This window comes from Centropristis striata, chromosome 23 (genome assembly GCF_030273125.1).
Source record: "Centropristis striata isolate RG_2023a ecotype Rhode Island chromosome 23, C.striata_1.0, whole genome shotgun sequence".
In the NCBI taxonomy this organism is placed as follows: Eukaryota; Metazoa; Chordata; class Actinopteri; order Perciformes; family Serranidae; genus Centropristis; species Centropristis striata.
This window is the reverse complement of record NC_081539.1, coordinates 6,313,443-6,339,261: the sequence shown is the minus strand read 5'-3', so window position 1 is coordinate 6,339,261 and position 25,819 is coordinate 6,313,443. Positions and strand designations below refer to the sequence as shown.

Here is a 25,819-nt window from a genome sequence, read left to right as displayed (position 1 = left end):
AGCTGAGCATTCGGATTAATTAAAGAGAATAATTGATTTACAAATGGTCATTTTAAGGGAGAAGTATTCCTTTAAGCTTGAAAGTTTATTTCTGACACTGAAAATAGTTGAAAATAAATAATTCCAATTGTCAGCAAACTCCATCTTCTAATGAAGACCATGTGATACAAGCTGATATAAGCTGGTAAGGGCCTTCAGTTTGTTTGGTCAAACTAATTTGTATAAACTGTTTTTTGCAACCATTATCTTGTTGTTCACTTTCCTTATATACAACAGTGTATTAGGGCCAAGTATGAATATATATATATATATGGACATGGGGAAGGGGGGTGATATTTCGAGAATAAAGTCGCAAATTTACAAGATTATAGTGGCAAATCTGCTAGAAAAAAGTAGCAGATGTATGAGGAAAAAAAGTCAGAAAAATAGTGTTTTGTATTTGTCTAGGAACCTGAACACACCACAGATGGAAAGCAGGGGATGCCACACGGACACGTTAGTGAAGATGAGCAACAGTATAGAGCAGGGATGGGCAACTGGAGGCCCGGGGGCCGCATACAGCCCGCACTCTTACTTGAAGTGGCCCTCAGTACAACTACATGCATTTGAGCTTGAAATCTTAAAAGTTCAGTGTAAAAATGCACAAAATTACTTCTTGCAATTAATGTTGGTCTGCTGTTCTTGCACTGATAAAAAAAAAAAATCACAGCAAGTGGTTATTTTTTATTTGCTTCAAACCTTTTGTATTCCTATTTATACTGTTATACACTGCAAATGAATTGGTTCTTAAGATAAAATAAACTTTAGATTTAGAAGTGTTAGATAATTTATCTTGTTTTAAGAGTTAATTTCTTATTTTAAGTGTAGGCCTATAACATGCTTATTTCTAGATTTAACAATCTTAATTTAAGAAATCTTGTCAAGTGAAATTATCTGTCCATGCAGCAAGATCATTTCCCTCAGATTTAGTGTTTTATCTTGTTTTTAGACACACCTTTTTACAGTATACATGCATTTGAGCATGAAATATGTTAAGTTACTGCACTGTAAACATATTTAAAATTGCAGTTTCATCATATCTGGTTAAGTGCACGGTCCTATATGTGGCCCTGTGGTAGTGAACATGAAAAATTGTGGCCCCCTCCAGCATTTAAGCTGCCCATCCCTGGTATAGAATATACACATATAAATTGCAGTGAGTCCGGACAATCGGCTCCACAAATAGCTTTTTCTTCTGCCATTACAGAGCCAGTGAGATCCAGATTTCCTTTATGCAGAATCTGGAGTTTCAGTACGTAACTAACGTTTTTTATTTTTAGGCTTCGCCCTCTTGGGTTGAGGGTGAAGTAGGATATAGTCCATGCCTCACTGGGAACGTCCAGTATGGTGCAAGCACAAACAAACACACACACACACACACACACTCTTGTACTTCTATCTTCTATCACTGTGATAGTGAATTCCCTTGCAAGGTTATAATAGTTTTTGATTTTTTATTGGATGTTTTAATTTTGCTGTTAATTTTTGTTTTCAAATTCAGTTAGTTTTAATGAGTTTGCTAGTTTTAGTTTAGTATATTTTTTTTTAAATGCTTTAGTTTTAGTTTCGTTTTTTTTATTAGTTTTAGTTATATGTATTCGGTATTTGTTGGGTGGGAGATTAAAAAAGAGGTCACAGTAAATTTTGCCTTTATTTCCTTTGTCTGATCCATCTTCATTATGTATGAAAAAAGTTGACAAAGACAAAAATTAAGGACTTTTTTTACTATAATTTTAGTTAGTTTTGTAACCACACAATACAGTTTCAGTTAATTATCATTATCATGTAACCTTTAACCCTTAAAACAAAGTCTGAAATCTCAAAAAAGCCTTTAAAGAAGTGAGGACCAGCCAAAATGTCCTCACTTTGCAAAAATCCCCTTATTCTGTTGGTTAAAAATGTGTTCCGGTCCTCACTATGAAGGAAGTACAGGAACACACACACACACACACACACTTCAGAAATGAATAAAGAGTCAAATCACTTATGAACTATCACACTGATAAAACACCCAAAATCACATGGGTAGAAACGATTTTTTCCTCATAATTCTACTATTTTCTCGTAGATTTGCCACTTTAATCTCATGAATTTGCGACTATTTTTCTCTAAATATTACCACCATTCCCTTTATTTACCTTATACGCCGCCATACTTATGCTACAGTTGTTATGGAGATATTTATCTATAAAGATAGACATTTTGTTTTAATATCTGTGTGATAGACATGTGATCAAGCAGCAACTGTAGAAATGTGGAAAGTGCTGATTATCTCCTGGCCGTGCTGACCACATCCAGTTGTGGTTTTCATTGGTCAACCTGCTGCAGACAGTAAGTCTGGTTGCTATGGTGATTTACTGATCAACTGACCATCATTTCATTACTTCCTATGAAACAGAGGTTAGTAAAGTATGACACAGCAGCTGCCTTCTGTACCGAAAGTATTAGTAAGACCCTGAATGCTGATTTCTGATGATTTCTCTGTGAAACGGACGGATGATCAGTCTGGCACATGACCCCGTCATCCTTCCGAAGCGCCTCTGATGTGGCATAGCTGGTTCCCTTTTCTGCATTTTGAACAGCTTAAAGCAAATAATATTGAAGGGAGGGACAGGAAGCAATTGACTGGTTTCATAGAACACTGTCCTTGCATGTGGAAAACATGAAGTCACACATTTTCCACTGAAAATACTTCCTTCCATCTAAAACGCATCTCTATCATTCACCTCCTGTGAATTGATGACAGTATGGTTTAACTCATTGCGGCCCTCTTGACGATATTTTGTGGCCCCCACCTTGATATGAAAGTTTAATGTGAGTTTTATATGAATGGCTCTTTACCGTGTTGTGTGTGGAAGGTCCCTTTAATTACTTTTTTGGTAATATTGTGTCTTGTTTTGGTAATTTTGTGTCTTTTTTAAACTAATTTTGTGTCTTTTTTTAAATAATTGTGTGTCTTTTAATAATTGTGTATTTTTTGGTAATTCTGTGTCTTTTTTTGGTAATTTTGTGTCTTCTTTAAATAATTGTGTGTCTTTTTTAGTAATTCTGTGTCATTTTTTGGTCATTTTGTGTCTTTTTTGGGTCATTTTGTGTCTTTTTTAAATAATTTTGAGTATTTTTTGTCATTTTGTGTCTGTTTTGGGTAATTTTTTGTCTTTTTTTGTCATTTTTGTCTTTTTTAAGTAATTTAGTGTTGTTTCAGTCATTTTGTGTCTTTTTTTGGTAATTTTGTGTCTTTTTTTGGTCATTGTGATACTGCCTCCAGCGGCCCCCAGGTAATTTGAGTTTGAGACCCCTGGTTTAACTGGTCTAACTAGACTAGTTTTTAGATTTAAAAGATATTGCTCATTTCATATCAAGATAAAATCATCATCTTTGACGTCAGATTTGATCAACGGAAAAAGGTAATTATTTTAGATACGGAAGCTGTGACTCAGAAACTTCAATGTCAAAGACTCTAAACCTATAAACCATTAAGGTCAATGGATATCAGAACCAAACTATACTTCTCAGTAAATGAAACTCATTTTAACCACTTTTATAACCACATCTATTTATCTTAGCCACAACCCAAAGTTCATGACCACAGGTGGATCCGATTATTCTATTACTGGGTTAATCGTTCATGTGTAGGTGTGCTGTTTTTTTAATTTGGGGATTTTTTTGTTAAATTCATTTTTCGCTAGATGTAGGCTTTCACTAAAGGTTAGGGTAAGGGTTAACCCTGCACAAAACCCAACATTTTCAATATGGCATGACAAGGGTATTACACAATTCAAACATTTGTATGAAGATGGTGTTTACACTGCACTCTGTAATTTAATTTAATTATTTTCCTCTACAATTCTATCGTTTATTTGTTCATTTTCGTTTGTGTATGTATATATGTGACTGTTTACATGTACATATATGCATAAAAAATAAGAAAAGGATCATTGTATTCCTGTAATTGGACATTTCTTATTGTATTTTTCAATAAAAAATATTTTGAAAAAAAAAAAACCTTGCAAAAAGTACATTTTGTCCTTCTATCCATTAAAAACACAAGCTTTCTGGAAGTATGGGAAGTTGTACTCTGTACTTTTTACCTTTCAAGAGTAAAGACATGGTGCCCTGTTTCATTCCAGAGCTTTTTATTCTGATATCCCAAGGTGGATAACCAGTAGAGGTGTGAATCAGCATATAAGCCCCACAATAACATTTTATCCCGATACTTGAGTCTCGATACGATATTATTGCGATTTTAAGCATTTTGGGATATGGTGAGTATTGATACAATATACTGAGATTTAACTGTTTAACTGCATTTTTTTTGTGTCCACAAAATTATATTAAATCCAGAATTGTTTTCTTCAATAAGAGAAAATTCTCAGTCTATTCATCTCACTTCAGTCTTTTTATTTCTCCACAATGAGAGTCAAACCCACAGACTGACCAACAAAGTGTTCAGTCAAACTGAACTGAACTGATATCAAACATGTATGGACGACAACAACTGTACCCGTACTGCCTTGTGCGCTCGATTTAATTTCGAACTGCGAAAAATGTCCGGTGTCTATGCCGATTCTTAGCCCTGTTTTAGGGATCCAATCACAGAACGGGGAGGGACGGCAAGGCTCGACAGACGGAAGCTTGTGGTTTTGTAGTTTTCTTACGGATCCAACATGGCTGCAGCAGACGCAAATCTCTCTTTGGATCTATCTGTAGACAGTGTTCTAGATAGTTTAGAGCCAAAGTTGATTTTAAAAGAAGAACAACGTTTGACTTTACACTCCTGTTTCACCACCAAAAAGGATGTTTTAGCCCTGCTTCCAACAGGATTTGGCTAAAGCATAATCTACCAACTAGCCCCGCTACCGCTCACTGCTGTAACCACGGTGATCTGGCTACGAGCCGGGGGACAGCGGAGCCCCCAGAGACCCCCAGCAGCTCGTCTATTGACCATAAAATCAGTGGATGTGTGTGGCTGAATGACATGAGGGGGGATAAGGAGTATAAATAAAGAATCTTGCAGAAAGCGAGAACTGGAGAAGCAAAGCAGCAAGCAACACACACACAAACACACACACACACACACACACACACACACACACACTCTCTCACAGACACACACACACACACACACACACACACACACAAACCAACACTGCCGGTAGACTGTGAGCAGCCAGAGTCAGAACATGCTGCAGAAAAACGTTGCAGAAGCAGAATTGAGCATTTTAGTCTCAAAGTAGAGATGGGCTAGTCTGGCTATGTAAACATCAATTTCTGTCACTCTACATACGTCATCTGGTATAACTGATAAGATTGGCTAAGAGCTACCTACAGACGCTTATGATAGACATTCGTAGCGCCCAATAAACGGCTCTGGAGGATCGTAAACCACACCTCCTCTACGGAGAAATGAATAGAGGGTATCCAGAATATATCTCATTTGTGATATAGTCTGATATAGTTGAGTTGAGAGATTTATAAGATAAGTAAGACTTCCCCTCAAGTCTGACACTCTTCCTTTTCCATGTGAGAGGCATAAAAGAGTCCACTGGCTTCACCCTGCTGACCTCCTGTTTCAGCTCGATGACTTCCTTCCTTGTTATTGTCACCCAACAAGTCTCTACAGTCATTATAGGAACCGAAGATTGCAATGGTGGAACTGATAATTATGGTCAGGGGTCTCCACCAGACGTTCCCAACTGAATTTCACCGTATTATTGAGTCTAATAGGTTTGTTTATGAGCCTCTTCTGCCACTTGATCAAGTGTATTTTAACCGTCTGGGGTCTGAGCCTATTTGCCCTTTATATACCACATCATATTTACTATACCCATGTTTGGTATTTGTTATTTTCTCAGCACAACTCTAACATGGTCTGATCATTTTTCACTTTAACCCACTTTATTAACATATTGAGCCCAAAAATACACAAAAATCATGAAATCTGAAATAAAATTATACTATTTATGACAATAAAAACCACAAATATGCTCAATGAACTGTTTCAGACATAAAAAAAAATGTAAACATAGGTTGCAAACATGAACATATGAAAGTAAAATTCAAATATGATACAACTATACACGAAAAATTACCATAAAAACAAGTTTATTTATAGGAACAGTGTTAGATGTCATGTGACTTGGACACAAACCAAAAGGAAAAAATACCAGGTTGGGATATGACTGTCATTAACTTGCATTGTAGCGAAATCTGTGTCAGTTTCACAGAAATTTGAGTGATTCCGTGGCTATTCCACGGATTTTGAGTTAAGCAAATCCGTGGCTATTTCACGGATTTCTGTGAGACCATGTTGGTTAGATGATTAGACCCCTTTTTTCCATTTTTACAAAATGCCACATCTGCCTCGTCCCATCCTACTTTTAAACTTGAATAAATATTTTTGTACTATCAAATTAAAACGATCATATCTTTGGTTTAACATGACCTCGGCACGTCAAACAAAAAACTGAAGAAAGTTTCAAGTCTGTAATTTGGAGTGAAGTCGACAGCAGCGCTTCACGTGACCTCGTTTTTTTGTTGCGGCGCTTTAAAAAAAGACACGTTATCTGATCATAGACCCCAGATGATTAATGTATACTGCACTATTGCTGGAGAAAGCATCTAAGACATCCATTTACTTTTCTTCATTTGTGAATGTATTAGCAAGCATGTGGGAACAGCACTCAACTCATCCTTCAGCCATTTGCACAAGTGGTATTTTTTGCATCAACTCAGCACCGGTGGTTAACCACAAGATATGGAGAGATACAGAATATGTTAACATATGTGAGAGGGAAGGAAACGTCTGTGGTCTCTACAGTATGCACAAACTGCTCCGTTTTGTCCATGCAAACTAATGACAACAATTAATCAATGCTGCTATTCTCCTGCAAAATACAAATGTACAAAGAAAAAGATAAACAATAGCTACTCAATAACATTAAGGGAACAGATTGCATGCAATATTATTAATTAAACCTAACAATGTTACAATTTGAGTTAATAACAACTCAACAGGAAGTAACTGTCAATTAAAAACTGACTAATTCTATTGTGTTGGATTCATTCAAAATTCTCTTGATTTAGAATTACATATAAAGATTATATTTAATGTGATCAAAATAAGTAGATTCTATCTCAAACATTTTTATATTAAAGTTACTTAAACAACTGCCTCAAAATCAAGGACGCATTTATATTTAATACATTTTATCAAATATATTAAGTAACATGAAATGACTGCAGAACCATTTATTACAGTGTAGGTTAGTTGCAATCAGTTTGGTTTCTCAAAGTTTTGCCATACAGCTACAGTTAAAGAAGCTACTGATAGAAAAAGAGAAGGGGAAGTGGTTTATGATTTCATACAGAGGATGTAGAGCTGTTGAAAAGAGGAAAGCAAAGCTTGAGAAGTCTTCAGATATGGTGGTTAAAAATACAGCAGAACAAACACGTTTCAGACTATCTAACTGTTCTGGCCTCTCAAGGTGAAAAATAATCTGTAGAATAGAATAGAATGGAATAGAATAGAATAGAATAGAATAGAATAGAATAGAATAGAATAGAATAGAATAGAATAGAATAGAATAGAATAGAATAGAATAGAATGGAATGGAATGGAATAGAATAGAATAGAAAAGAATAGAATAGAGTAGAATAGAATGCCTTTATTGTCACTATACACATGTACAATGAGATTTAAGAGCTGACTCCAGAAAGCAGTGCGACAATAAATAAAATACATAAAAGATATACAATATAAACATAAACATACACCTACTTAGGCAAGTTAATGTAAAGAAAAAAAGTATATAAGATATAATATAAAACATAGGCAACAAAGGGAGGTAAGGTGCACAGTCTTCAATTCAATTTGCCATGATGCTATTTAGTGTTCATAAATATCATAAATATATTGCACATTGAAGGACAATTTATTGCACAAATTATTACACATTGCCAAAGAAATATTGCACAGTAATAAAGTCCATATGGAAAGTCAGTGCATATGAGAGTTCAGGGTTGTTATTGCTTTTAAATATATTTAAATATTACCGATGTGCTAATTCTGCTGTTTAAACTGATTGCAGCTCAAGTAAATTGCATTCCTTTGTGACTCAGTTTTTGGACTTGTGTAAAAGGCTTCACATTCATTCCATGCTGCTTATGAATTGCATGTAAGATAAGATAAAATAGTCCTAGTCATACCTAATATTGACGTAAGCATGCATCATTTAAAAGGACATTATTTGAAAAATGCATCTCCTCCCCTGTTATCAGCTCTTCTCTTACACAATACTGAGCTTTTTGAGATAAATTTGGTTTAGACATGGATTGAGAAATGAAGCTTCATTTTCCTTTTAGTATTTTTAGTGGGAAACATTCTGTAAGTAAGAAATAATCAATTCAGCATGTAAAGTCCTGTGAAAAACACCCGACATGTTGAAACCAAGAATGAGAAGTGGGGAGGAAAGGAAAGTAGGAAGGATGTTTGGTTTATTTTTATCTTCTCACCACCAACACCAGACTATGTGATAGCTGGTAAATCATAAAACGCAACTTCACAACATCAGCCTGTTATTCTGCCTTTCAGTGTTGAAAGGCTCATTGGTCACTAAGAAACCTGAGCGTTATGTTAGTAGAGCTGAAAACAGTTTTGTGTTGATTTGAGAAGCAATAAAAATGATCCTTCCACAGGCTGGTTGAGTATCTAGAGCATGGATCTCAAACTCGCGGCCCGCAGGCCAATTGCGGCCTTCGTGACAATATTTTGTGGCCCCCACCTTAATATGAAAGTTTAATGTGAGTTTTATATGAATGGCACTTTACCGTGTTGTGTGTGGAAGGTCCCTTTAATATATTTTTTGGGTAATTTTGTGTCGTTTTGGTAATTTTGTGCCTTTTTTTAATCATTTTGTGTCTTTTTTAACAATTTTCTGCCATTTTAAAATAATTTTGTGTCTTTTTTGGTAATTTTGTGTCTTTTCAACAAATTTCTGTCTTTTTTTAATAATTCTGTGTCTTTTTTGGTAATTTTGTGTCTTTTTAAAATAATTTTGTGTCTTTTTTTGGTAATTTTGTGTCTTTTTTAAATCATTTTTCTGCCTGCATACATGGTGGGGAAACAACAATTAATCTTCTTCATGCTTACCTGACCTTTGCAAGCTTGCAGAAACAGTTCACCACAGTGCTTCAGTAAGTGCAACACCACCCACCTGACACCCCCCATATTTCTCAGATAGTTCCCATCACCAAAATCAGATGTAATTCTGACACTTTCTACAGAGGAGATGATGACGATGACTGTTTATTTTAAATACCCTGAGAAGAAGAAGACAAGGGGTGCATTTCACCGGAAATGTATCATGGACGGCTAGATGTAACACCAGAATTTTCCATGTCCAATTTAGTGCATCAACTCTTTTTCAGCAAAGGTTAAAATCACCACGACCAAGTGTAGTAACATGATTTTACTTTTTTTGCAGAGATTTTTCAGTGTGCGTTTCAACATTTTTAATGCAATCTTTTGTGTTTACTGTTCATTTATGTGATTTTGGGCTATGTTTTGTGTGTTTTTATCTGTGTTTTTTGTCATTTTTTAATTGTTGTGTGTGTTTTTGTGTTTTTTGTCAGTTTTGGTTTGTTTTTTATTTGTGTTTTTTGTAATTTTGATGAAAAAGATGACACCAGCATGGCATGGTGATTATTTAAGTTGCACATACAGGCAGAATGAAAAAAAGAGTCAAAAACCAACAAAATAGCCCCAAACTCCAAAGGGTTAATGTCCTTTAGCGTTCAGTCAGTCAGGCTGTGACTTGGTAGGATCAATGTGGCCTAAAACAGCAGCCAGGCCTCTATAGCTATTAGCAAAGCTTTTAGACTCTTAAGTTTATTTTTCTAGTAACAACAGTTGCTTTTACTTTTACATTTGGACGGAAACAACATAAACTGAAAGTCCGCAGGGAGCGGAAGGTTCTGCTTTTAGTCTGATGCAAATCCGAGTCATCTTTTCATTCTGGTTGAATGAGCAGCATGTCCGTTCAGCGTTTTTACAGCTTTGACTTCACATATGCTTTGATGTATGTCGGTGTTGGTTTTGTTTAGACGAAGGTCTGGCTCTTTGCATTTGCTGCTCTGCGTCATAGTTTTACAGCTGCAAGTTTAACCCTTTATCAGGCAAAGAATCATATTTGGTAACTTGAGCGGACATCTATAACAAGTCTCCTCTCTGTGAGCTCATAGAACCACATGGATTTTGTCGTCAGGTTAATGGGTGAGCTGGCCAAACACAAAGCACTCAATACTCTGTTCAGCAAGTTTTATTAGCACATTCGTGTTCCATACACCGCACAATTCCGAATGGCTATTTTACAGTACAACAAAGTCCCGTACACCGCTCGACTTATATCTGTTGCACTTTTCAGCATTGACTCAATGCGGCCCTATCTTCTACATCACAGATAGTGACACTGTGGCATCTGACCAATCAGCAAATCATATAAGATTCAATCTTTCCTTTATTGTCATTGTATTTAAAAAGTATACAACTAAATTTACGTGTGCTTCTCATATATAAGGTGCTTTAAAAAAAGACATTCAGACATTATGCATATGTAATGAGTAATCTAAAAAGATAACAAATAGTTTAAAGGTAAAAGATAAAGTGGTGACGGATGCAAATTATGTGTTATTGTCTATTTAGGGATGCGGTGGGAAAGAGACTATAATAACTATAATAATAATAATGACTCAATTGACCTCGATTTGCAAGATAAAAATGAAACATTTTGCAAAAAGTCTTGTAATATCCTCCAATAACACTTCAGGGTTGACGTTTTCAATTTCCAGGAGTGCCCTATAAAGGGTTAAAAGCTCTAAGTGTATTATTCCTGTTCTCTTTCGCTATTTTATCTTCAACCTTATTTTCATTTACACTCACAATTTCAAATTTCATGCTAAATTCACAGCTTTCACTGCAAATAACTTCTGGTTAACATCTCTTTAACTCCTCTGATTCCAGTGGGATCTAATCTAGAGCTGGACTGGAAGATACTGTGAGACTGTAAGATGAATTCCCAGAAAAGCTGCTATATTTATAGACATAAAAATGAAGCGATGTTGAGCCTCTCCATCAGCTTCCCTCTAAAGTTCTGTCTTGAAACTCCATGCCAGATTTTTTTTGGATTATATTCGGCCAAGTAAATAGATAATGTCAAATATGTTTAGTATAAAATATAGAACTAGAGATTATCCTCATTTAACCTGTTATATGTTATATTTGCAACCTGTATTCATATTTGCAACATTTCAAATTCTGTGTATTGAAATATAATTTTCAAGATCAGATTTGATGTTTTCCTTTGTTTCTTTTGGGTTCAACATTTTTATCAAGTAAGTCAATTAAGACATATCTGTTTAGACAGGCGTTTAGTTGACTGGTCAACTAGACGTCCAGGCTTTAATTATGTTTTCTTCATGTATTGTGTTTTTTCTGTGTTTGCCTGTATGTTGTTTTATACCCTTGTAAAGCCAACATGGTCTCACAGGAGTCCGTGAAATAGCCACGGATTTGCTTAACTCAAAATCTGTGGAATAGTCACGGAATCACTCAAATTTCCGTGAAACTGACACGGATTTCGCTACAATGCAAGTTAATGACAGTCATATCCTGTGGCTTTGCTTTTGAGTTAAGCAAATCCGTGGCTATTTCACGGATTCCTGTGAGACCAGGTTCTGTAAAGCACTTCGTGGTTTTCTTTTCCTGTGAAAAGCGCTTTATAAATACAATTTACTTACTTACTTACTTACTTACTTACTTACTGGGAGCTCAGGGTTCATGTTGTGACATGTCTGTGTGTCACTGGGCTGGAATCGGCGGTGACTGCAGTCCTGCCCAGAGTATGGCGACATTTGTTATGACATCAATGCAAAACAGTAAGTTCCTCAAAATGAGAATAGTTTGAAAAAAAAAAAAATGTTTATCCTTTACTTCTACAAATAATAAAATGAATCATCGGTACAGTGGTTTAAAATTCTCAATGCCTCGAAATGAGGCAGATTTGCAATAAACAGACTAATAGATAACTGTTTTGTTAATGTTTTAATACTATACGGCTCTTACTCTCGCCATGTTTCTTGACTTCATCCTTGCTTGTGTTGTATTAACTCTCATTTGTACGTCGCTTTGGATAAAAGCGTCTGGTAAATGACATTGTAGAATTGTAGAATTGTAGTATATATTTATTTAAAAGTACTGATAGTATTTTTAGATATAGGCCTGTTGTTGGCCAAAAGAGTCATTGCAATAGGTTGGAAAGAGGTGGATAGACCAAGGAGAGGTAAATGGCTTTCTGAATTAACAGCAACTCTGCCCTTAGAAAAGATCACGTATGCAATCAAGGGTAAACAAACTATTTTTGATAATATCTGGGGCCCCTTTAGAAATTTTCTTTGGAATAAAGACTTGTCAGGTTTGGTGGAAACACCTGGGGATGACCCATAAGTAGCCCTCTGCAGCCCATTTTGGAAAAATGTTTGTCCGGTGTTGACTGACCACTTTCTAATTTATGTGTTTATGCATTTATATGCAGTGTATGGTTGGTTTTGTATTTATTCTCCCCCATCTGTATTCTTATTTCTATTATTTATTATTGTATTATTTATTTTTTATTTACTTATGTAGTATTTGTATCATTTTAGTTTTTAAAAAAAAAAATTTTATTGTGTATTTAAGTTTCCTTCTTTCGTTAGTGATTTATATTTACTATTTGTGTTGTTTTACATGGTTTGGGGCATATGTTCGGAGTCCCAGTAGTTATATGTATGTGTTATTATGTCTGAAAATAAATAAAGATAGTGTTGGAAAAAAACCAAACTACTGATAGAAGACGTTGTGGCATGACGACGACCTTTGGCCTGTGAGGATTTCCTCAAAACCCGTGATCAGATAATCAGGAAAACCGTGATATATTTTTCCGAATGCAACAAGATGATGAAAGTGCTTCCTGTTGGTCACTCCATGGAAACCCCTGTATGAGCAGGTCATTCATTCAGATGAAGCGAGAGGAGGGACAAAGAAAAAAAAAGGATGATGCCTTACCAGAGGATCACTTCTGCTTTTTCAGCCTTAAATATCCGTTTTCTCCAGACATTTGTCAGTTCAGCCAGCTCTCTGGAGAAGAAAGACCAAACGAGATCCTCACTATTTATTCATCGTTTAATCTCCGATCTATCAGCTCTTTTTTTTTGAAGATGGAAAACTCTGGAAGCATGTTGAAGAGCGTGGTGGTGGCCATGCTCCTGGTGGCTGTGGCTCAGTCTGGATCAGCAGGTGAGATTAACATTCAGAAACACAAAGTACAATATCTTGCAGGTGTTTTTTTCCGCCTGTGAAGCATATTAAAGTCTTTTTTTTTATTAACTCTCACCTGTTTCCATTTGTCTTCAGCAGAAAAGCTGGCGTCTTGCTGTAAGCAGGTCAACAGCCAGGAGGTCGAGGAACCGATCCTGGGATACCTGGTCCAGAAACAGAATCTGCCGTGTGTCAGAGCTGTCATGTAAGTACAAAGAGAAACACTGCATGTACATTTTTTTAAACAGAAATACAGTCTGAAGTTCTAAAAGTTGAGTTGAGTTACTGATCACTAATGTTGCATTTCTTTGTCTTTCCTGCAGCTTCCAGACAAAGAGCGGTCTTTACTGCAGCAAGGTGTCCGCTCCCTGGGTCCGCAGCAAGATTGTTGAATTCGAGTGAGTTTTCTTACTTTTACCTATATTATATGTTATATTTGCGAAGTTTGTTCACATTTGCAACATTGACATTTTTTTAATGAGCATGATAGTGTTTTGAAAGTTAAAAAAAAGATTCAAAATCACATTTTATGTTGGACTAAATGACTAAAAAAGACAAAATGACCAAAAAAAAGACACAAAATGAGAAGACATAATGACCAAAATCCACATTTTATGTTGGACTAAATGACTAAAGAAGACACAAAATGACCAAAAAAAGACACAAAATTACTTACGAAGACACGAAAAGGATTCAAAACAGCCCAACAGAGACTCCATAGAGTTAATTTATTCACAAGGCATTTTTGTACCCTCACTCATTCAATCCCAAACATTTTGTCTCATATATTTTTGTCTTTTATTCTCACAGGGAAGCAAAAGCTCGGGCCGCCGCTATGTCTTTGGTCCCCACACCGTCCGTCTCCCTCCTCTCCATCATCACATCCACCGCCTCCCCTACTCTCTCCTCCTCATCTCTCCCCTCTTCATCTGAGATGCCTACTGATGCAACCAGTGCTGAAGCGGACTACGAATAGGCCTGAATCTTCCTGAACCTCCAGCCGATGAGAACAAAGACTGAATTAGTCAATAAGTTAACAAATATGGCCTCAATGTTTAAAACAGCACTTGAAGAACAGATTAACAGATTGTGTTAAATTATAATGTTGAATATTTAGTTTCTTTCAATGCCTTTAAAGTGGAATTATTTATTATTTTTAATTTAATTGACCAAGTTCTGATAAAAGATATTCATGTATTTATTAAATTACAAGTATATTTATCAATGTTTACAAGTTACTGAAACGTTATGATCCGTTTAATGTTTCCTGTAACCTCACATCTTGGCACAGTCCTGAGAAAAAAACGTTTTGAGCTATTTATTTATTTGAAAACTTGTAAAAATGTATTTGTGAAATGATTGAACCTGAAATTGGTCAGAAATAAATGTTGCACATGTGATCCTGAATCCAGTTGTTTATCTGTTTATCTGCATCTAATGTTCATTTTCTCTGCAAAATCAAGAAGCTATAAGAATTTATATTTATATGAGCGGCAGAGTTTGACCCGATCAAATATGAGACAGCCTGTAGAAGTAGTGGAGCATTTTAAGTAGTTTTAGATCAAAGTTTCATGAATATTCAGTGAGTTTTTTGAAGACTGTTTTTAATCAGGCATTCTATAGTTTGATATAACTGCTTGTTTTGGTCATTTTAGTGTGAAGGACACACTCAAAAAAATAATACCGCATGTTACTTAATTCAATCAGTGCAACATTTTTACATTTAAAAATACTGAGCTGATTTGAAAGCTCTCAAATTGGTTAAACAAAACACGAGTAATGAGTAAATGTAAGTAATATTTTCAAGTACGTCTGAATGAATTGACTTGGCTCAAATATCACATAAATCTAGTAAATGTAACTGAAATATTATGTTAACCTAGCCTGGGTATACCCAGACTGCCTTGCGCGCTCGAATTTAATTTCGAACCTCCAGGCGGTCAGGAAACTAGGAAGCATTCTTAGCCCTGTTTTAGGGATCCAATCACAGAGTGGGAAAGTTGAAAGGCGAAAGGTCTCTCGGCGGCTCCGCTGAGATCACCGGCGTTATGGTAGCGGGGCTATTAGCGCCGCTAGCGGCTATTAGCCCCGCTACCGCGGACAGCGGAGCCCCCAGAGACCCGCAGCAGCTTGTTTATTGCCCATAAAAATCAGTGGATGTGTGTGGCTGAATGACATGAGGGGGAATAAAGCGTGAAAATAAATAATCTTGCAGAAAGCGAGAACTGGAGAAGCAAAGCAGCAAGCAACACTCTCTCACAGACACACACACAACAAACATCCAGACGCTGATGATAGACATTCTAAGCATCCAATAAACGGCTCCGGAGGATCGTAAACCACGCCTCCTCTACGGAAAAATCCATTGCTCGTTGCCAGACTAGACCTCATTTGAGAATAGTCTGGTGTTAGCCAGGCTAATGTTAACCATATTATATGGAAAACCTGAGTAGAAATATAAAAAGCGCTTTATAAATACAATTTACTTACTTACTTACTTACTTACTGGGAGCTCAGGGTTCATGTTGTGACATGTCTGTGTGTCACTGGGCTGGAATCGGCGGTGACTGCAGTCCTGCCCAGATTATTGCGACATTTGTTAGGACATGCAAGAAAAGTAACTTCCTCAAAATGAGAATAGTTTGAAAAAAAAAAAGTTTATCCTTTACTTCTACAAATAATAAAATGAATCATCCGTACAGTGGTTTGAAATTCTCACTGCCTCGAAATGAGGCAGATTTGCAATAAACAGACTAATAGATAACTGTTTTGTTAATGTTTTAATACTATACGGCTCTTACTCTTGACTTCATCCTTGCTTGTGTTGTATTAACTCTCATTTGTACGTCGCTTTGGATAAAAGTGTCTGCTAAATGACATTGTAGAATTGTAGAATTGTAGTATATATTTATTTAAAAGTACTGATAGTATTTTTAGATATAGGCCTGTTGTTGACCAAAAGAGTCATTGCAATAGCTTGGAAAGAGGCGGATAGACCAAGGAGAGGTAAATGGCTTTCTGAATTAACAGCAACTCTGCCCTTAGAAAAGATCACATATGCAATCAAGGGTAGACAACCTATTTTTGATAATATCTGGGGCCCATTTAGAAATTTTCTTTGGAATAAAGACTTGTCAGGTTTGGTGGAAACACCTGGGGATGACCCATAAGTAGCCCTCTGCAGCCCATTTTGGAAAAATGTTTGTCTGGTGTTGACTGACCACTTTCTAATTTATGTGTTTATGCATTTATATGCAGTGTATGGTTGGTTTTGTATTTATTCTCCCCCATCTGTATTCTTATTTCTATTATTTATTATTGTATTATTTATTTTTTATTTACTTATGTAGTATTTGTATTGTTTTATTTATTTTTTATTGTGTATTTAAGTTTCCTTCTTTCGTTAGTGATTTATATTTACTATTTGTGTTGTTTTACATGGTTTGGGGCATATGTTTGGAGTCCCAGTAGTTATATGTATGTGTTATTATGTCTGAAAATAAATAAAGATAGTGTTGGAAAAAAACCAAACTACTGATAGAAGACGTTGTGGCATGACGACGACCTTTGGCCTGTGAGGATTTCCTCTAAACCCGTGATCAGGTAATCAGGAAAAACCGTGATATATTTTTCCGAATGCAACAAGATGATGAAAGTGCTTCCTGTTGGTCACTCCATGGAAACCCCTGTATGAGCAGGTCATTCATTCAGATGAAGCGAGAGGAGGGACAAAGAAAAAAAAAAGGATGATGCCTTACCAGAGGATCACTTCTGCTTTTTCAGCCTTAAATATCCGTTTTCTCCAGACATTTGTCAGTTCAGCCAGCTCTCTGGAGAAGAAAGACCAAACGAGATCCTCACTATTTATTCATCGTTTAATCTCCGATCTATCAGCTCTTTTTTTTTGAAGATGGAAAACTCTGGAAGCATGTTGAAGAGCGTGGTGGTGGCCATGCTCCTGGTGGCTGTGGCTCAGTTTGGATCAGCAGGTGAGATTAACATTCAGAAACACAAAGTACAATATCTTGCAGGTGTTTAAAAGTCTTATTTTAATTAACTCTCACCTGTTTCCATTTGTCTTCAGCAGAAAAGCTGGCGTCTTGCTGTAAGCAGGTCAACAGCCAGGAGGTAGAGGAACCGATCCTGGGATACCTGGTCCAGAGACAGAATCTGCCGTGTGTCAGAGCTGTCATGTAAGTACAAAGAGAAACACTGCATGTACATTTTTTAAACAGAAATACAGTCTGAAGTTCTAAAAGGGGGGAAATGGGTGAATTGTACCCTTAGTGATAGAGTATGTATCATGTCCTGACAACCCAATGAAGATATATATGGAAAAAAAAGAAATACAGTCTGAAAAAGTGTTCCAGATTGTTATTTTTTAAATATTTTCTTCTTTTAATCAATTAAGAACTTTGCTTTTTAACTTTTAATTTGTATTTGCCGTGTACTGAAATACCTAAAGTGAATTATAAAGCATTAAATTAAAGTCACTCTGTACTTAAAAGTCCCATTTCATCCTTTACCACCCATTGCTTTTTCTGTATTATTACAAATAATGGATTCCTTTGAATTCATTATACAATCGATTCATTTTTGAGCCTGTTATTACTAAACACAGCCAGCTTGTAATCCTGGAGAAAGAGTCCGTTGAGTTACTGATCACTAATGTTGCATTTCTTTGTCTTTCCTGCAGCTTCCAGACAAAGAGCGGCTTTTACTGCAGCCAGCTGACCGCTCGCTGGGTCCGCAGCAAGATTGTTGCATTCGAGTGAGTTTTCTTACTTTTACCTATTACCTTTAACTCTCTGGAGTCTCCAAAAGCTCCACATCATGACTTCTTCATCACATCCAGACTAGAAAACAAAGCAGCGTGGAGCCCTACTGTAAATTTACCTCTAAAGTTCTGGCTGTAAACTCCATGAGGCCAGTTTCAGTTTGATGATGATATACCAAGTAAAACTGGAGACAAGCTCAAATATATTTAGTATCAAATGATAGAACTGGATGGAACCCTCTTATATGTTAGATTTGACACCTTTGTTCACATTTGGAACATTTAATTGTTTTTATTGAGCATGATAGTGTTTTGAAAGTTAAAAATGATTCAAAATCACGTTTTATGTTTGACTAAAGGACTAAAAAAGACACAAAATGACACAAAATGACTGAAAAAGACACAACAACAGACAAAAATGACCAAAAAGGACAGAAAAAAATACACAAAATGACAAAAAAAGACAAAATAACTAGAAAAGACACAAATGACCAAAAAGACACGAAAAGGATTCAAAACAGCCCAATAGAGACTCCATAGAGTTAATTTATTCACATGGCATTTTTGTACCCTCTCTCATTCAATCCCAAACATTTTGTCTCATATATTTTTGTCTTTTATTCTCACAGGGAAGCAAAAGCTCGGGCCGCCGCTATGTCTTTGGTCCCCACACCGTCCGTCTCCCTCCTCTCCATCATCACATCCACCGCCTCCCCTACTCTCTCCTCCTCATCTCTCCCCTCCTCCTCCTCCTCCTCTTTCCCCTCTTCCTCCTCCTCTTCTTCCTCATCTCTCCCCTCTTCCTCCTCCTCTTTCCCCTCTTCCTCCTCCTCTTCCTCCTCCTCTCTCCCCTCTTCCTCCTCCTCTTTCCCCTCTTCCTCCCCCTCTTCCTCCTCCTCTCTCCCCTCTTCATCTGAGATGCCTACTGATGCAACCAGTGCTGAAGCGGACTACGAATAGGCCTGAATCTTCCTGAACCTCCAGCCGATGAGAACAAAGACTGAATTAGTCCTACCAAATATGGCCTCAATGTTTAAAACAGCACTTGAAGAACAGATGAACAGATTATGTTAAATTATAATGTTGAATATTTAGTTTCTTTCAATGCCTTTAAAGTGGAATTATTTATTATTTTTAATTTAATTGACCGAGTTCTGATAAAAATATTCATGTATTTATTACATTACAAGTTTATTTATCAATGTTTACTTAAGTAACTGTATGAAACGTTATGATCCGTGTAATGTTTCCTGTAACCTCACATCTTGGCACAGTCCTGAGAAAAAACGTTTTGAGCTATTTATTTATTTGAAAACTTGTAAGAATTTATTTGTGAAACGATTGAACCTGAAATTGGTCAGAAATAAATGTTGCACATGTGATCCTGAATCCAGTTGTTTATCTGTTTATCTGCATCTAATGCTAATTTTCTTTGCAAAAGCAAGAAGCTATAAGAATTTATATTTATATGAGCGGCAGAGTTTGACCCGATCAAATATGAGACAGCCTGAAGAAGTAGTGGAGCATTTTAAGTAGTTTTAGATCAAAGTTTCATGAATATTCAGTGAGTTTTTTGAAGACTGTTTTTAATCAGGCATTCTACAGTTTGATATAACTGCTTGTTTTGGTCATTTTAGTGCGAAGAACACACTCAAAAATATAAAACCGCATATTACTTAATTCAATCAGTGCAAAAATTTTATTTTCATTTGATTTGATTTTTGTTGATTTGAAATCTCTCAAATTGGTTAAACAAAACATGAGTAATGAGTAAATTTAAGTAATATTTTCAAGTACGTCTGAATGAATTGACTTAATGGCTCGAATACCACATAAATCTAGTAAATGTAACTGAAATATTATGTTAACCATATTATATGGGAAACCTGAGTAGAAATATAAGAGGTCTTCTGCCATACAGGCACCTCAGTATTTTAAATGTGTTCACCTGCTGCTGTTTCCTGCCCACTTGTTTGTTGCTGTATGTTTTTATTGGGGTATAGTGTATTGCTTGTGTATTTATTTATTACTTATGTCAGGGATGGGCAACTAGTGGCCCGGGGGCCACATACGGCCCGCAGCCTCACTTGAAGTGGCCCTCAGTACAAATACATGAATTTGAGCATGAAATCTTAAAAGTGCAGTATAAAAATGCACAAAAATACTTCTTGCAATTAATGTTGGTCTGCTGTTCTTGCACTGAAAAATAAAAGAAATCACAGTAAGTGGTTATTTTTTATTTGCATCAAACCTTTTGTATTCCTATTTATACTGATAAACATGCATTTGAGCATGAAATATGTTAAGTTACTGCACTGTAAACATATTTAAAATTGCAGTTTCATCATATCTGGTTAAGTGCACGCTCCTATATGTGGCCCTGTAGTAGTGGCGATGAAAAATTGTGGCCCCCTCCAGCATTTAAGTTGCCCATCCCTGAGCTGTGTATTTATGTATATATTCATAGATTGTATGTTTTTTTTTGTGTGTCATGTTTGTATCTTATATATTGGAGGAGTCAAAGACAAATTTCCACCATGCTGGACAATAAAGTCTAATCTAATCTAATCTAATCTAATCTAATGATTAGATTTATTTGTCAATGCACAGAAATACAACGAAATTCAATGCACTCATAAAAAAGAAAATAAAAAAGCATAATAAATAGTAAATAACAAGGTACATTATCATCATCTCACCTCAATAAATAGTAAATATGACATGTCATGTCATTCATTCACTGTACCATCAACTCAGTGCTGTATGCATTAAAAACAGTAGTGTAAATATATAAAGTGCAGAGCATTGCTTTAGGTGTGGATGTCCCTGATTAGTGCTAATCTAACCTAATCTTATCTAATCTAAATATGGCACAATGACAAGTGGCAGCTGTGGTTAGTGGCTGGAACCTTAAATGAGCCACACTGATGGGAAGTTGTTGAACATGTAACAACTTCATCAGCATGCATCTTGAACTTTTATCATCACACAATCTATTTTCCATTTCAGTCTTCCACTGACAGAAATCAGAGGTTTTCATCCCCCAGAAATTCACACACACCCACAGAGTCAGGGGCAAATGAGTACATTATGCTAAATAAGAAGCCACCTATGCCACCTCTGGCTCTGCTGTCACGCACGTCTCTCAACAACAAGAATGCTGTAAAATAGTGATTTCAATACAGATATAATTGTGTTAAACTCGGGATGATGTGCTGTGAATCTCAGGTACCAGTGTATTCGCCTTTAGATGCTGCTTGCGGTCTCTTCAAGATGATTGAAACAAACTAGTTAACACACAATTCTGTCCAACCAGTTTCATTTTCATAATGAAACTATGACAAAATATGATTGTCCACGACATCTTTTTTTCAAGACTAAGACGAGATTATGATGATACGGCAGCAACTTCATTAACACTAACAGTGACTGTATCAATATAATTGACAAAAAAATTTAACTTTACACAAATCTCTCCTTGTTTTATTTTTGGTTGGTGATTGAATGCATATTTTTGTATGCTCTCATAACAAGTCACAGGGTGCAACTGACAAGTCATCACCATCTGATCACTTATGTTTTTCCCGATAAAGATACGACAAATCTTATGTGCATAAGTTTGACTTAAACTACAGAATTGCTGGTTTTGGATAGACTAGATTGACTGAAAAAAAAAACAGCTGACAAAGTTAAGAGGGTGAGAACCATTTTGACACAAAATTATGACAAAGTTCGTAAACTAAAATTGACATTTTGTCAACGAAAACTAGACAAACTGTGAAGGATAAAAATGACTAAATTGGGACTTAAACTTTCTAGTCTAAAGCAGGGGTCTCAAACGCAAATTACCTGGGGGCTGCTGGAGGCAGTATCAGAATGACTAAAAAAGACACAAAATGATCAAATAAAGACACAAAATTAGAAAAAAGCCACAAAATCACAAAAAAGCCACAAAATGACCCAAAAAATACACAAAATGACTAAAAAAGACACAAAATTATTAGAAAAAGACACAAAATTACCAAAAAAAAATACACAAAATAATCAAAGAAAGACACAAAAGTATTTTTTAAATTAATATAATTATTTTTTAAAAGACACAAAATTACCCCCCCCCCCCCCCCCCCCAAAAAAAAGACACAAAATTACATTACATAACATTTCCATTAATTTAAAAATTATTTTAGATTTAGTTGTAGTCTTTAGACCATGGGTATCAAACTTGCGGCCCGTGGGCCAATTGTGGCCCTCGTGACGATATTTTGTGGCCCCCACCTTGATGAAAGTTTAATGTGAGTTTTATATGAATGTCTCTTTACCGTGTTGTGTGTGGAAGGTCCCTTTATTGCTCCAGCTGGAGCTTTGTTTCACTTGTTTCTATGACGACGTTAACAAAAACAAAGTCAGCTGCTACCGGAGCGTTTATTATCTGCCAAGTTGTTGTTACCGGAAGAAGTGGAAATGTTATGTAATGTAATTTTGTGTCTTTTTTTTGGTAATTTTGTGTCTTTTTTCTAATAATTGTGTGTCTTTTTTTTAGTCATTTTGTGTCTTTTTTAGTCATTTTGATACTGCCTCCAGCGGCCCCCAGGTAATTTGAGACCCCTGTTTTAGACTCTAAAGTTTAGAGGCACATATACAAGTTTTTGTCCCAATTTAGTCATTTTTATCCTTCACAGTTTGTCTAGTTTTCGTTGAGAAAATGTCAATTTTAGTTAACTATCTTTGTCATAACTTTATGTCAAAATGATTCTCACCCTCTTAATTTTGTCAGCTGTTTTTAATTTTAATTTTCAGTCAATCTAGTCTATCCAAAACCAGCAATTTTGTAGTTTAAGTCGAACTTATGTACATAAGATTTTGTCATATCTTTATCTGAAAAACATAAGTTAAGTGATCCGATGATGATGACTTGTCAGTTGCACCCCTGTGACTTGTTATGAGAGCATACAAAAATATGCATTCAATCACCAACCAAAAATAAAACAAGGAGAGATTTTTGTAAAGTAAAATTTTTTTGTCAATGATATTGATACAGTCACTGTTAGTGTTTAACCCTCTGGGGTCTGTGATCATGCCGTCCTGATCAGATCATGTGAAGTTTAACAAAAAAATTCATTATTGACATTCCCAGGTCATGCAAAACCAAAGATATGATAATAAGATAAGGTAATAATGATAAAATGTAATTTTGCACATAGTCTGTTTTGAAGAGTTGCAGCTAACAAGAAAAAAAAGCCTATAAATATATATGTTTTTATGGGACTTTTTTGTATATAGTTTTATTATATTTAACTTTTACCTTTTTATATGTTCATATATGTATCATATATTTACATTTCCAAGTTCCAAAACGGTTCATTGACCATATTTGTGTTTTTTATTGTAGTAAATAGTATCATTTTTCAACTCGGATTTCATGATTTTTGGGCTCAGTATGTTGATAAAGAAGGTTAAAGTGAGGAAATAATTGTCAGATCATATAGGTGAAGAAAACATGGATACCAAATATGGGTATAGTAAACATTTTTTATGTGTTACATGAAGGGCAAAATCAAAAGTATTAAAAAACGGCCAAAATAGGCTCAGAGCCCAGAGGGTTAATGAAGTTACTGCCGTATCATCATAATCTTTTCTTAGTCTTGGAATAAGATGTTGTGGGGAAACATATTTCATCATAGTTTCATTATGAAAATGAAAACTGGTTGGACAGAATTGTGTGTTCACTAGTTTGTTTCAATCATCTTGAAGAGACTGCAAGCAGCATCTGATCTGTTTGTCAAAATGATCGCTTCACGAAACTCAACATAACTTTTGCAAGGCTGTATTGCCTTATTTTGTTGCATGTCAAACGAAAGAAGAAGTGGAAGAAGAAGTTAGGTCATTTTCCTGTTGCTTCGGTGTTTCAGTGTGGTTGGAAAGCTTGTCACAACCCAGTTTAACCCTCATGTAATGTTTTGACATTAATGCACAGGGACTTCCTACATAGCGTTAGAACTCATTGTGCCCCTGCCATTATACTTGCAGTAATGATATTTGGATAAAAATTAAGAAAGAAAATACTGTCCCTTAACCCTCTGGAGTCTCCAAAAGCTCCACAGCATGACTTCTTCATCACATCCAGACTAGAAAACAAAGCAGCGTGGAGCCCTACTGTAAATTTACCTCTAAAGTTCTGGCTGTAAACTCCATGAGGCCAGTTTCAGTTTGATGATGATATACCAAGTAAAACTGGAGATGAGGTCAAATATATTTAGTATAAAATGATAGAACTGGATGGAACCCTCTTATATGTTATATTTGCAAGTAAAAAATCACATTTAATGTTGGACTAAAAGACTAAAAAAGAAACAAAATGACAAAAAAAGACAAAAAAAAAAGACCCAAAATGACCCAAAATGACAAAAAAAAGACACAAAATGACTAAAAAAAGACATAAAATGACCAAAAAAACCCCAAAATGACCAAAAAAGATAACAAAATGACCAAAAAAAGACACATGAATAAAAAAAAGAAACAAAATGACTAAAAAAGACACAAAATGACAAAAAAAAGACACAAAATGACAAAAAAAAAAACAAAAATGACAAAAAAAGATACACAATGACCAAAAAATCATTAAAAAAAAAAAAATCATGAAAAGACATAAAAAGGATTAAAAAATGGACAAAATAGCCCAAGACTCCAGAGAGTTAAACATGAGTAGTCTAAGTATATTATTATAATATTATATATATATATATATATATATATATATATATATATTAATATTATATTATTATAATATCTAAGTATGAGTGAATGTTGTGGTGTTATTATTTTATCAGATTGTTTAACTTGTGTATTTGTAAAAGACATTAGAGAAACTCTTTTGTAGCATACAGAGTTGGACAAAACAAGAATATACAAACAAGAAGCAGAGAAGTGACTAAATCAAAGTCTAGCAAACCCTCTCTCACATCAAAACAGCTGCTCCTAAAGTTAAAGAGCAGCCATATTCTGACCTTTATGCTAAATCCACTGCAGTGGCATTGTGACTACCTCTGCTTTTTAAAACTAGGTGTTAACACAGAGTATATAGGAAATGCATATATGAAAGTAAGATTAATTGGATTTACAGGAAGTAAAAAAACATGTTCAAACATGACTCAAAATAAGGCTTTTTTTACTTGATTCTACTCCTAACAACAGCTCAATTTTAAGGTTAAATTACTTTACATGCTCATAAATGTATTTGAAAAAGACACTGATTCCTAATATTGTGGCTTCAGAATAAATTTTATATTACTTAAAATTTGTCACAAATGTCTACATCAGTGGTTCCCAAAGTATTTCTACTGGGCCCCCCTTTTCTATCTAAAAAATACTTTAAAAGTAGTTTAAATTTTTGTAATTTTGAGTATTTTTTGGTCATTTTGTGTCTTTGTTTAGTCATTTTGTGTCTTTATTTGGTCATTTTGTGTCTTTTTTTAGTCATTTTGTGTCTTTTTTCATCATTTTGATACTGCCTCCAGCGGCCCCCAGGTAATTTGAGTTTGAGACCGCTGCTTTAGAATCTAAAGTTTAGAGGCACATATTCAAGTTTTTGTCCCAATTTAGTCATTTTTATCCATCACAGTTTGTCTAATTTTCGTTGACAAAATGTCAATTTT

General features: G+C 35.4%; 1 long non-coding RNA gene across 3 annotated transcripts; it reads right to left on the bottom strand.

Annotated features, from left to right (window-relative positions):
* Positions 1-12,959: 12,959 nt before the first annotated feature.
* On the bottom strand, positions 12,960-16,063 carry LOC131962360 (uncharacterized). 3 transcript variants are annotated; one of them, XR_009389926.1, is made up of 3 exons: positions 15,897-16,063; positions 13,467-13,572; positions 12,960-13,210 (listed from the first exon to the last, which is right to left on the bottom strand). It is a non-coding gene; the product is annotated as an uncharacterized LOC131962360 (long non-coding RNA). The 3 variants fall into 3 exon arrangements; XR_009389927.1 differs by having other exon boundaries at positions 13,467-13,554; XR_009389925.1 differs by lacking the exon at positions 12,960-13,210 and adding an exon at positions 13,219-13,357.
* Between the last annotated feature and the right edge of the window lie 9,756 nt (positions 16,064-25,819).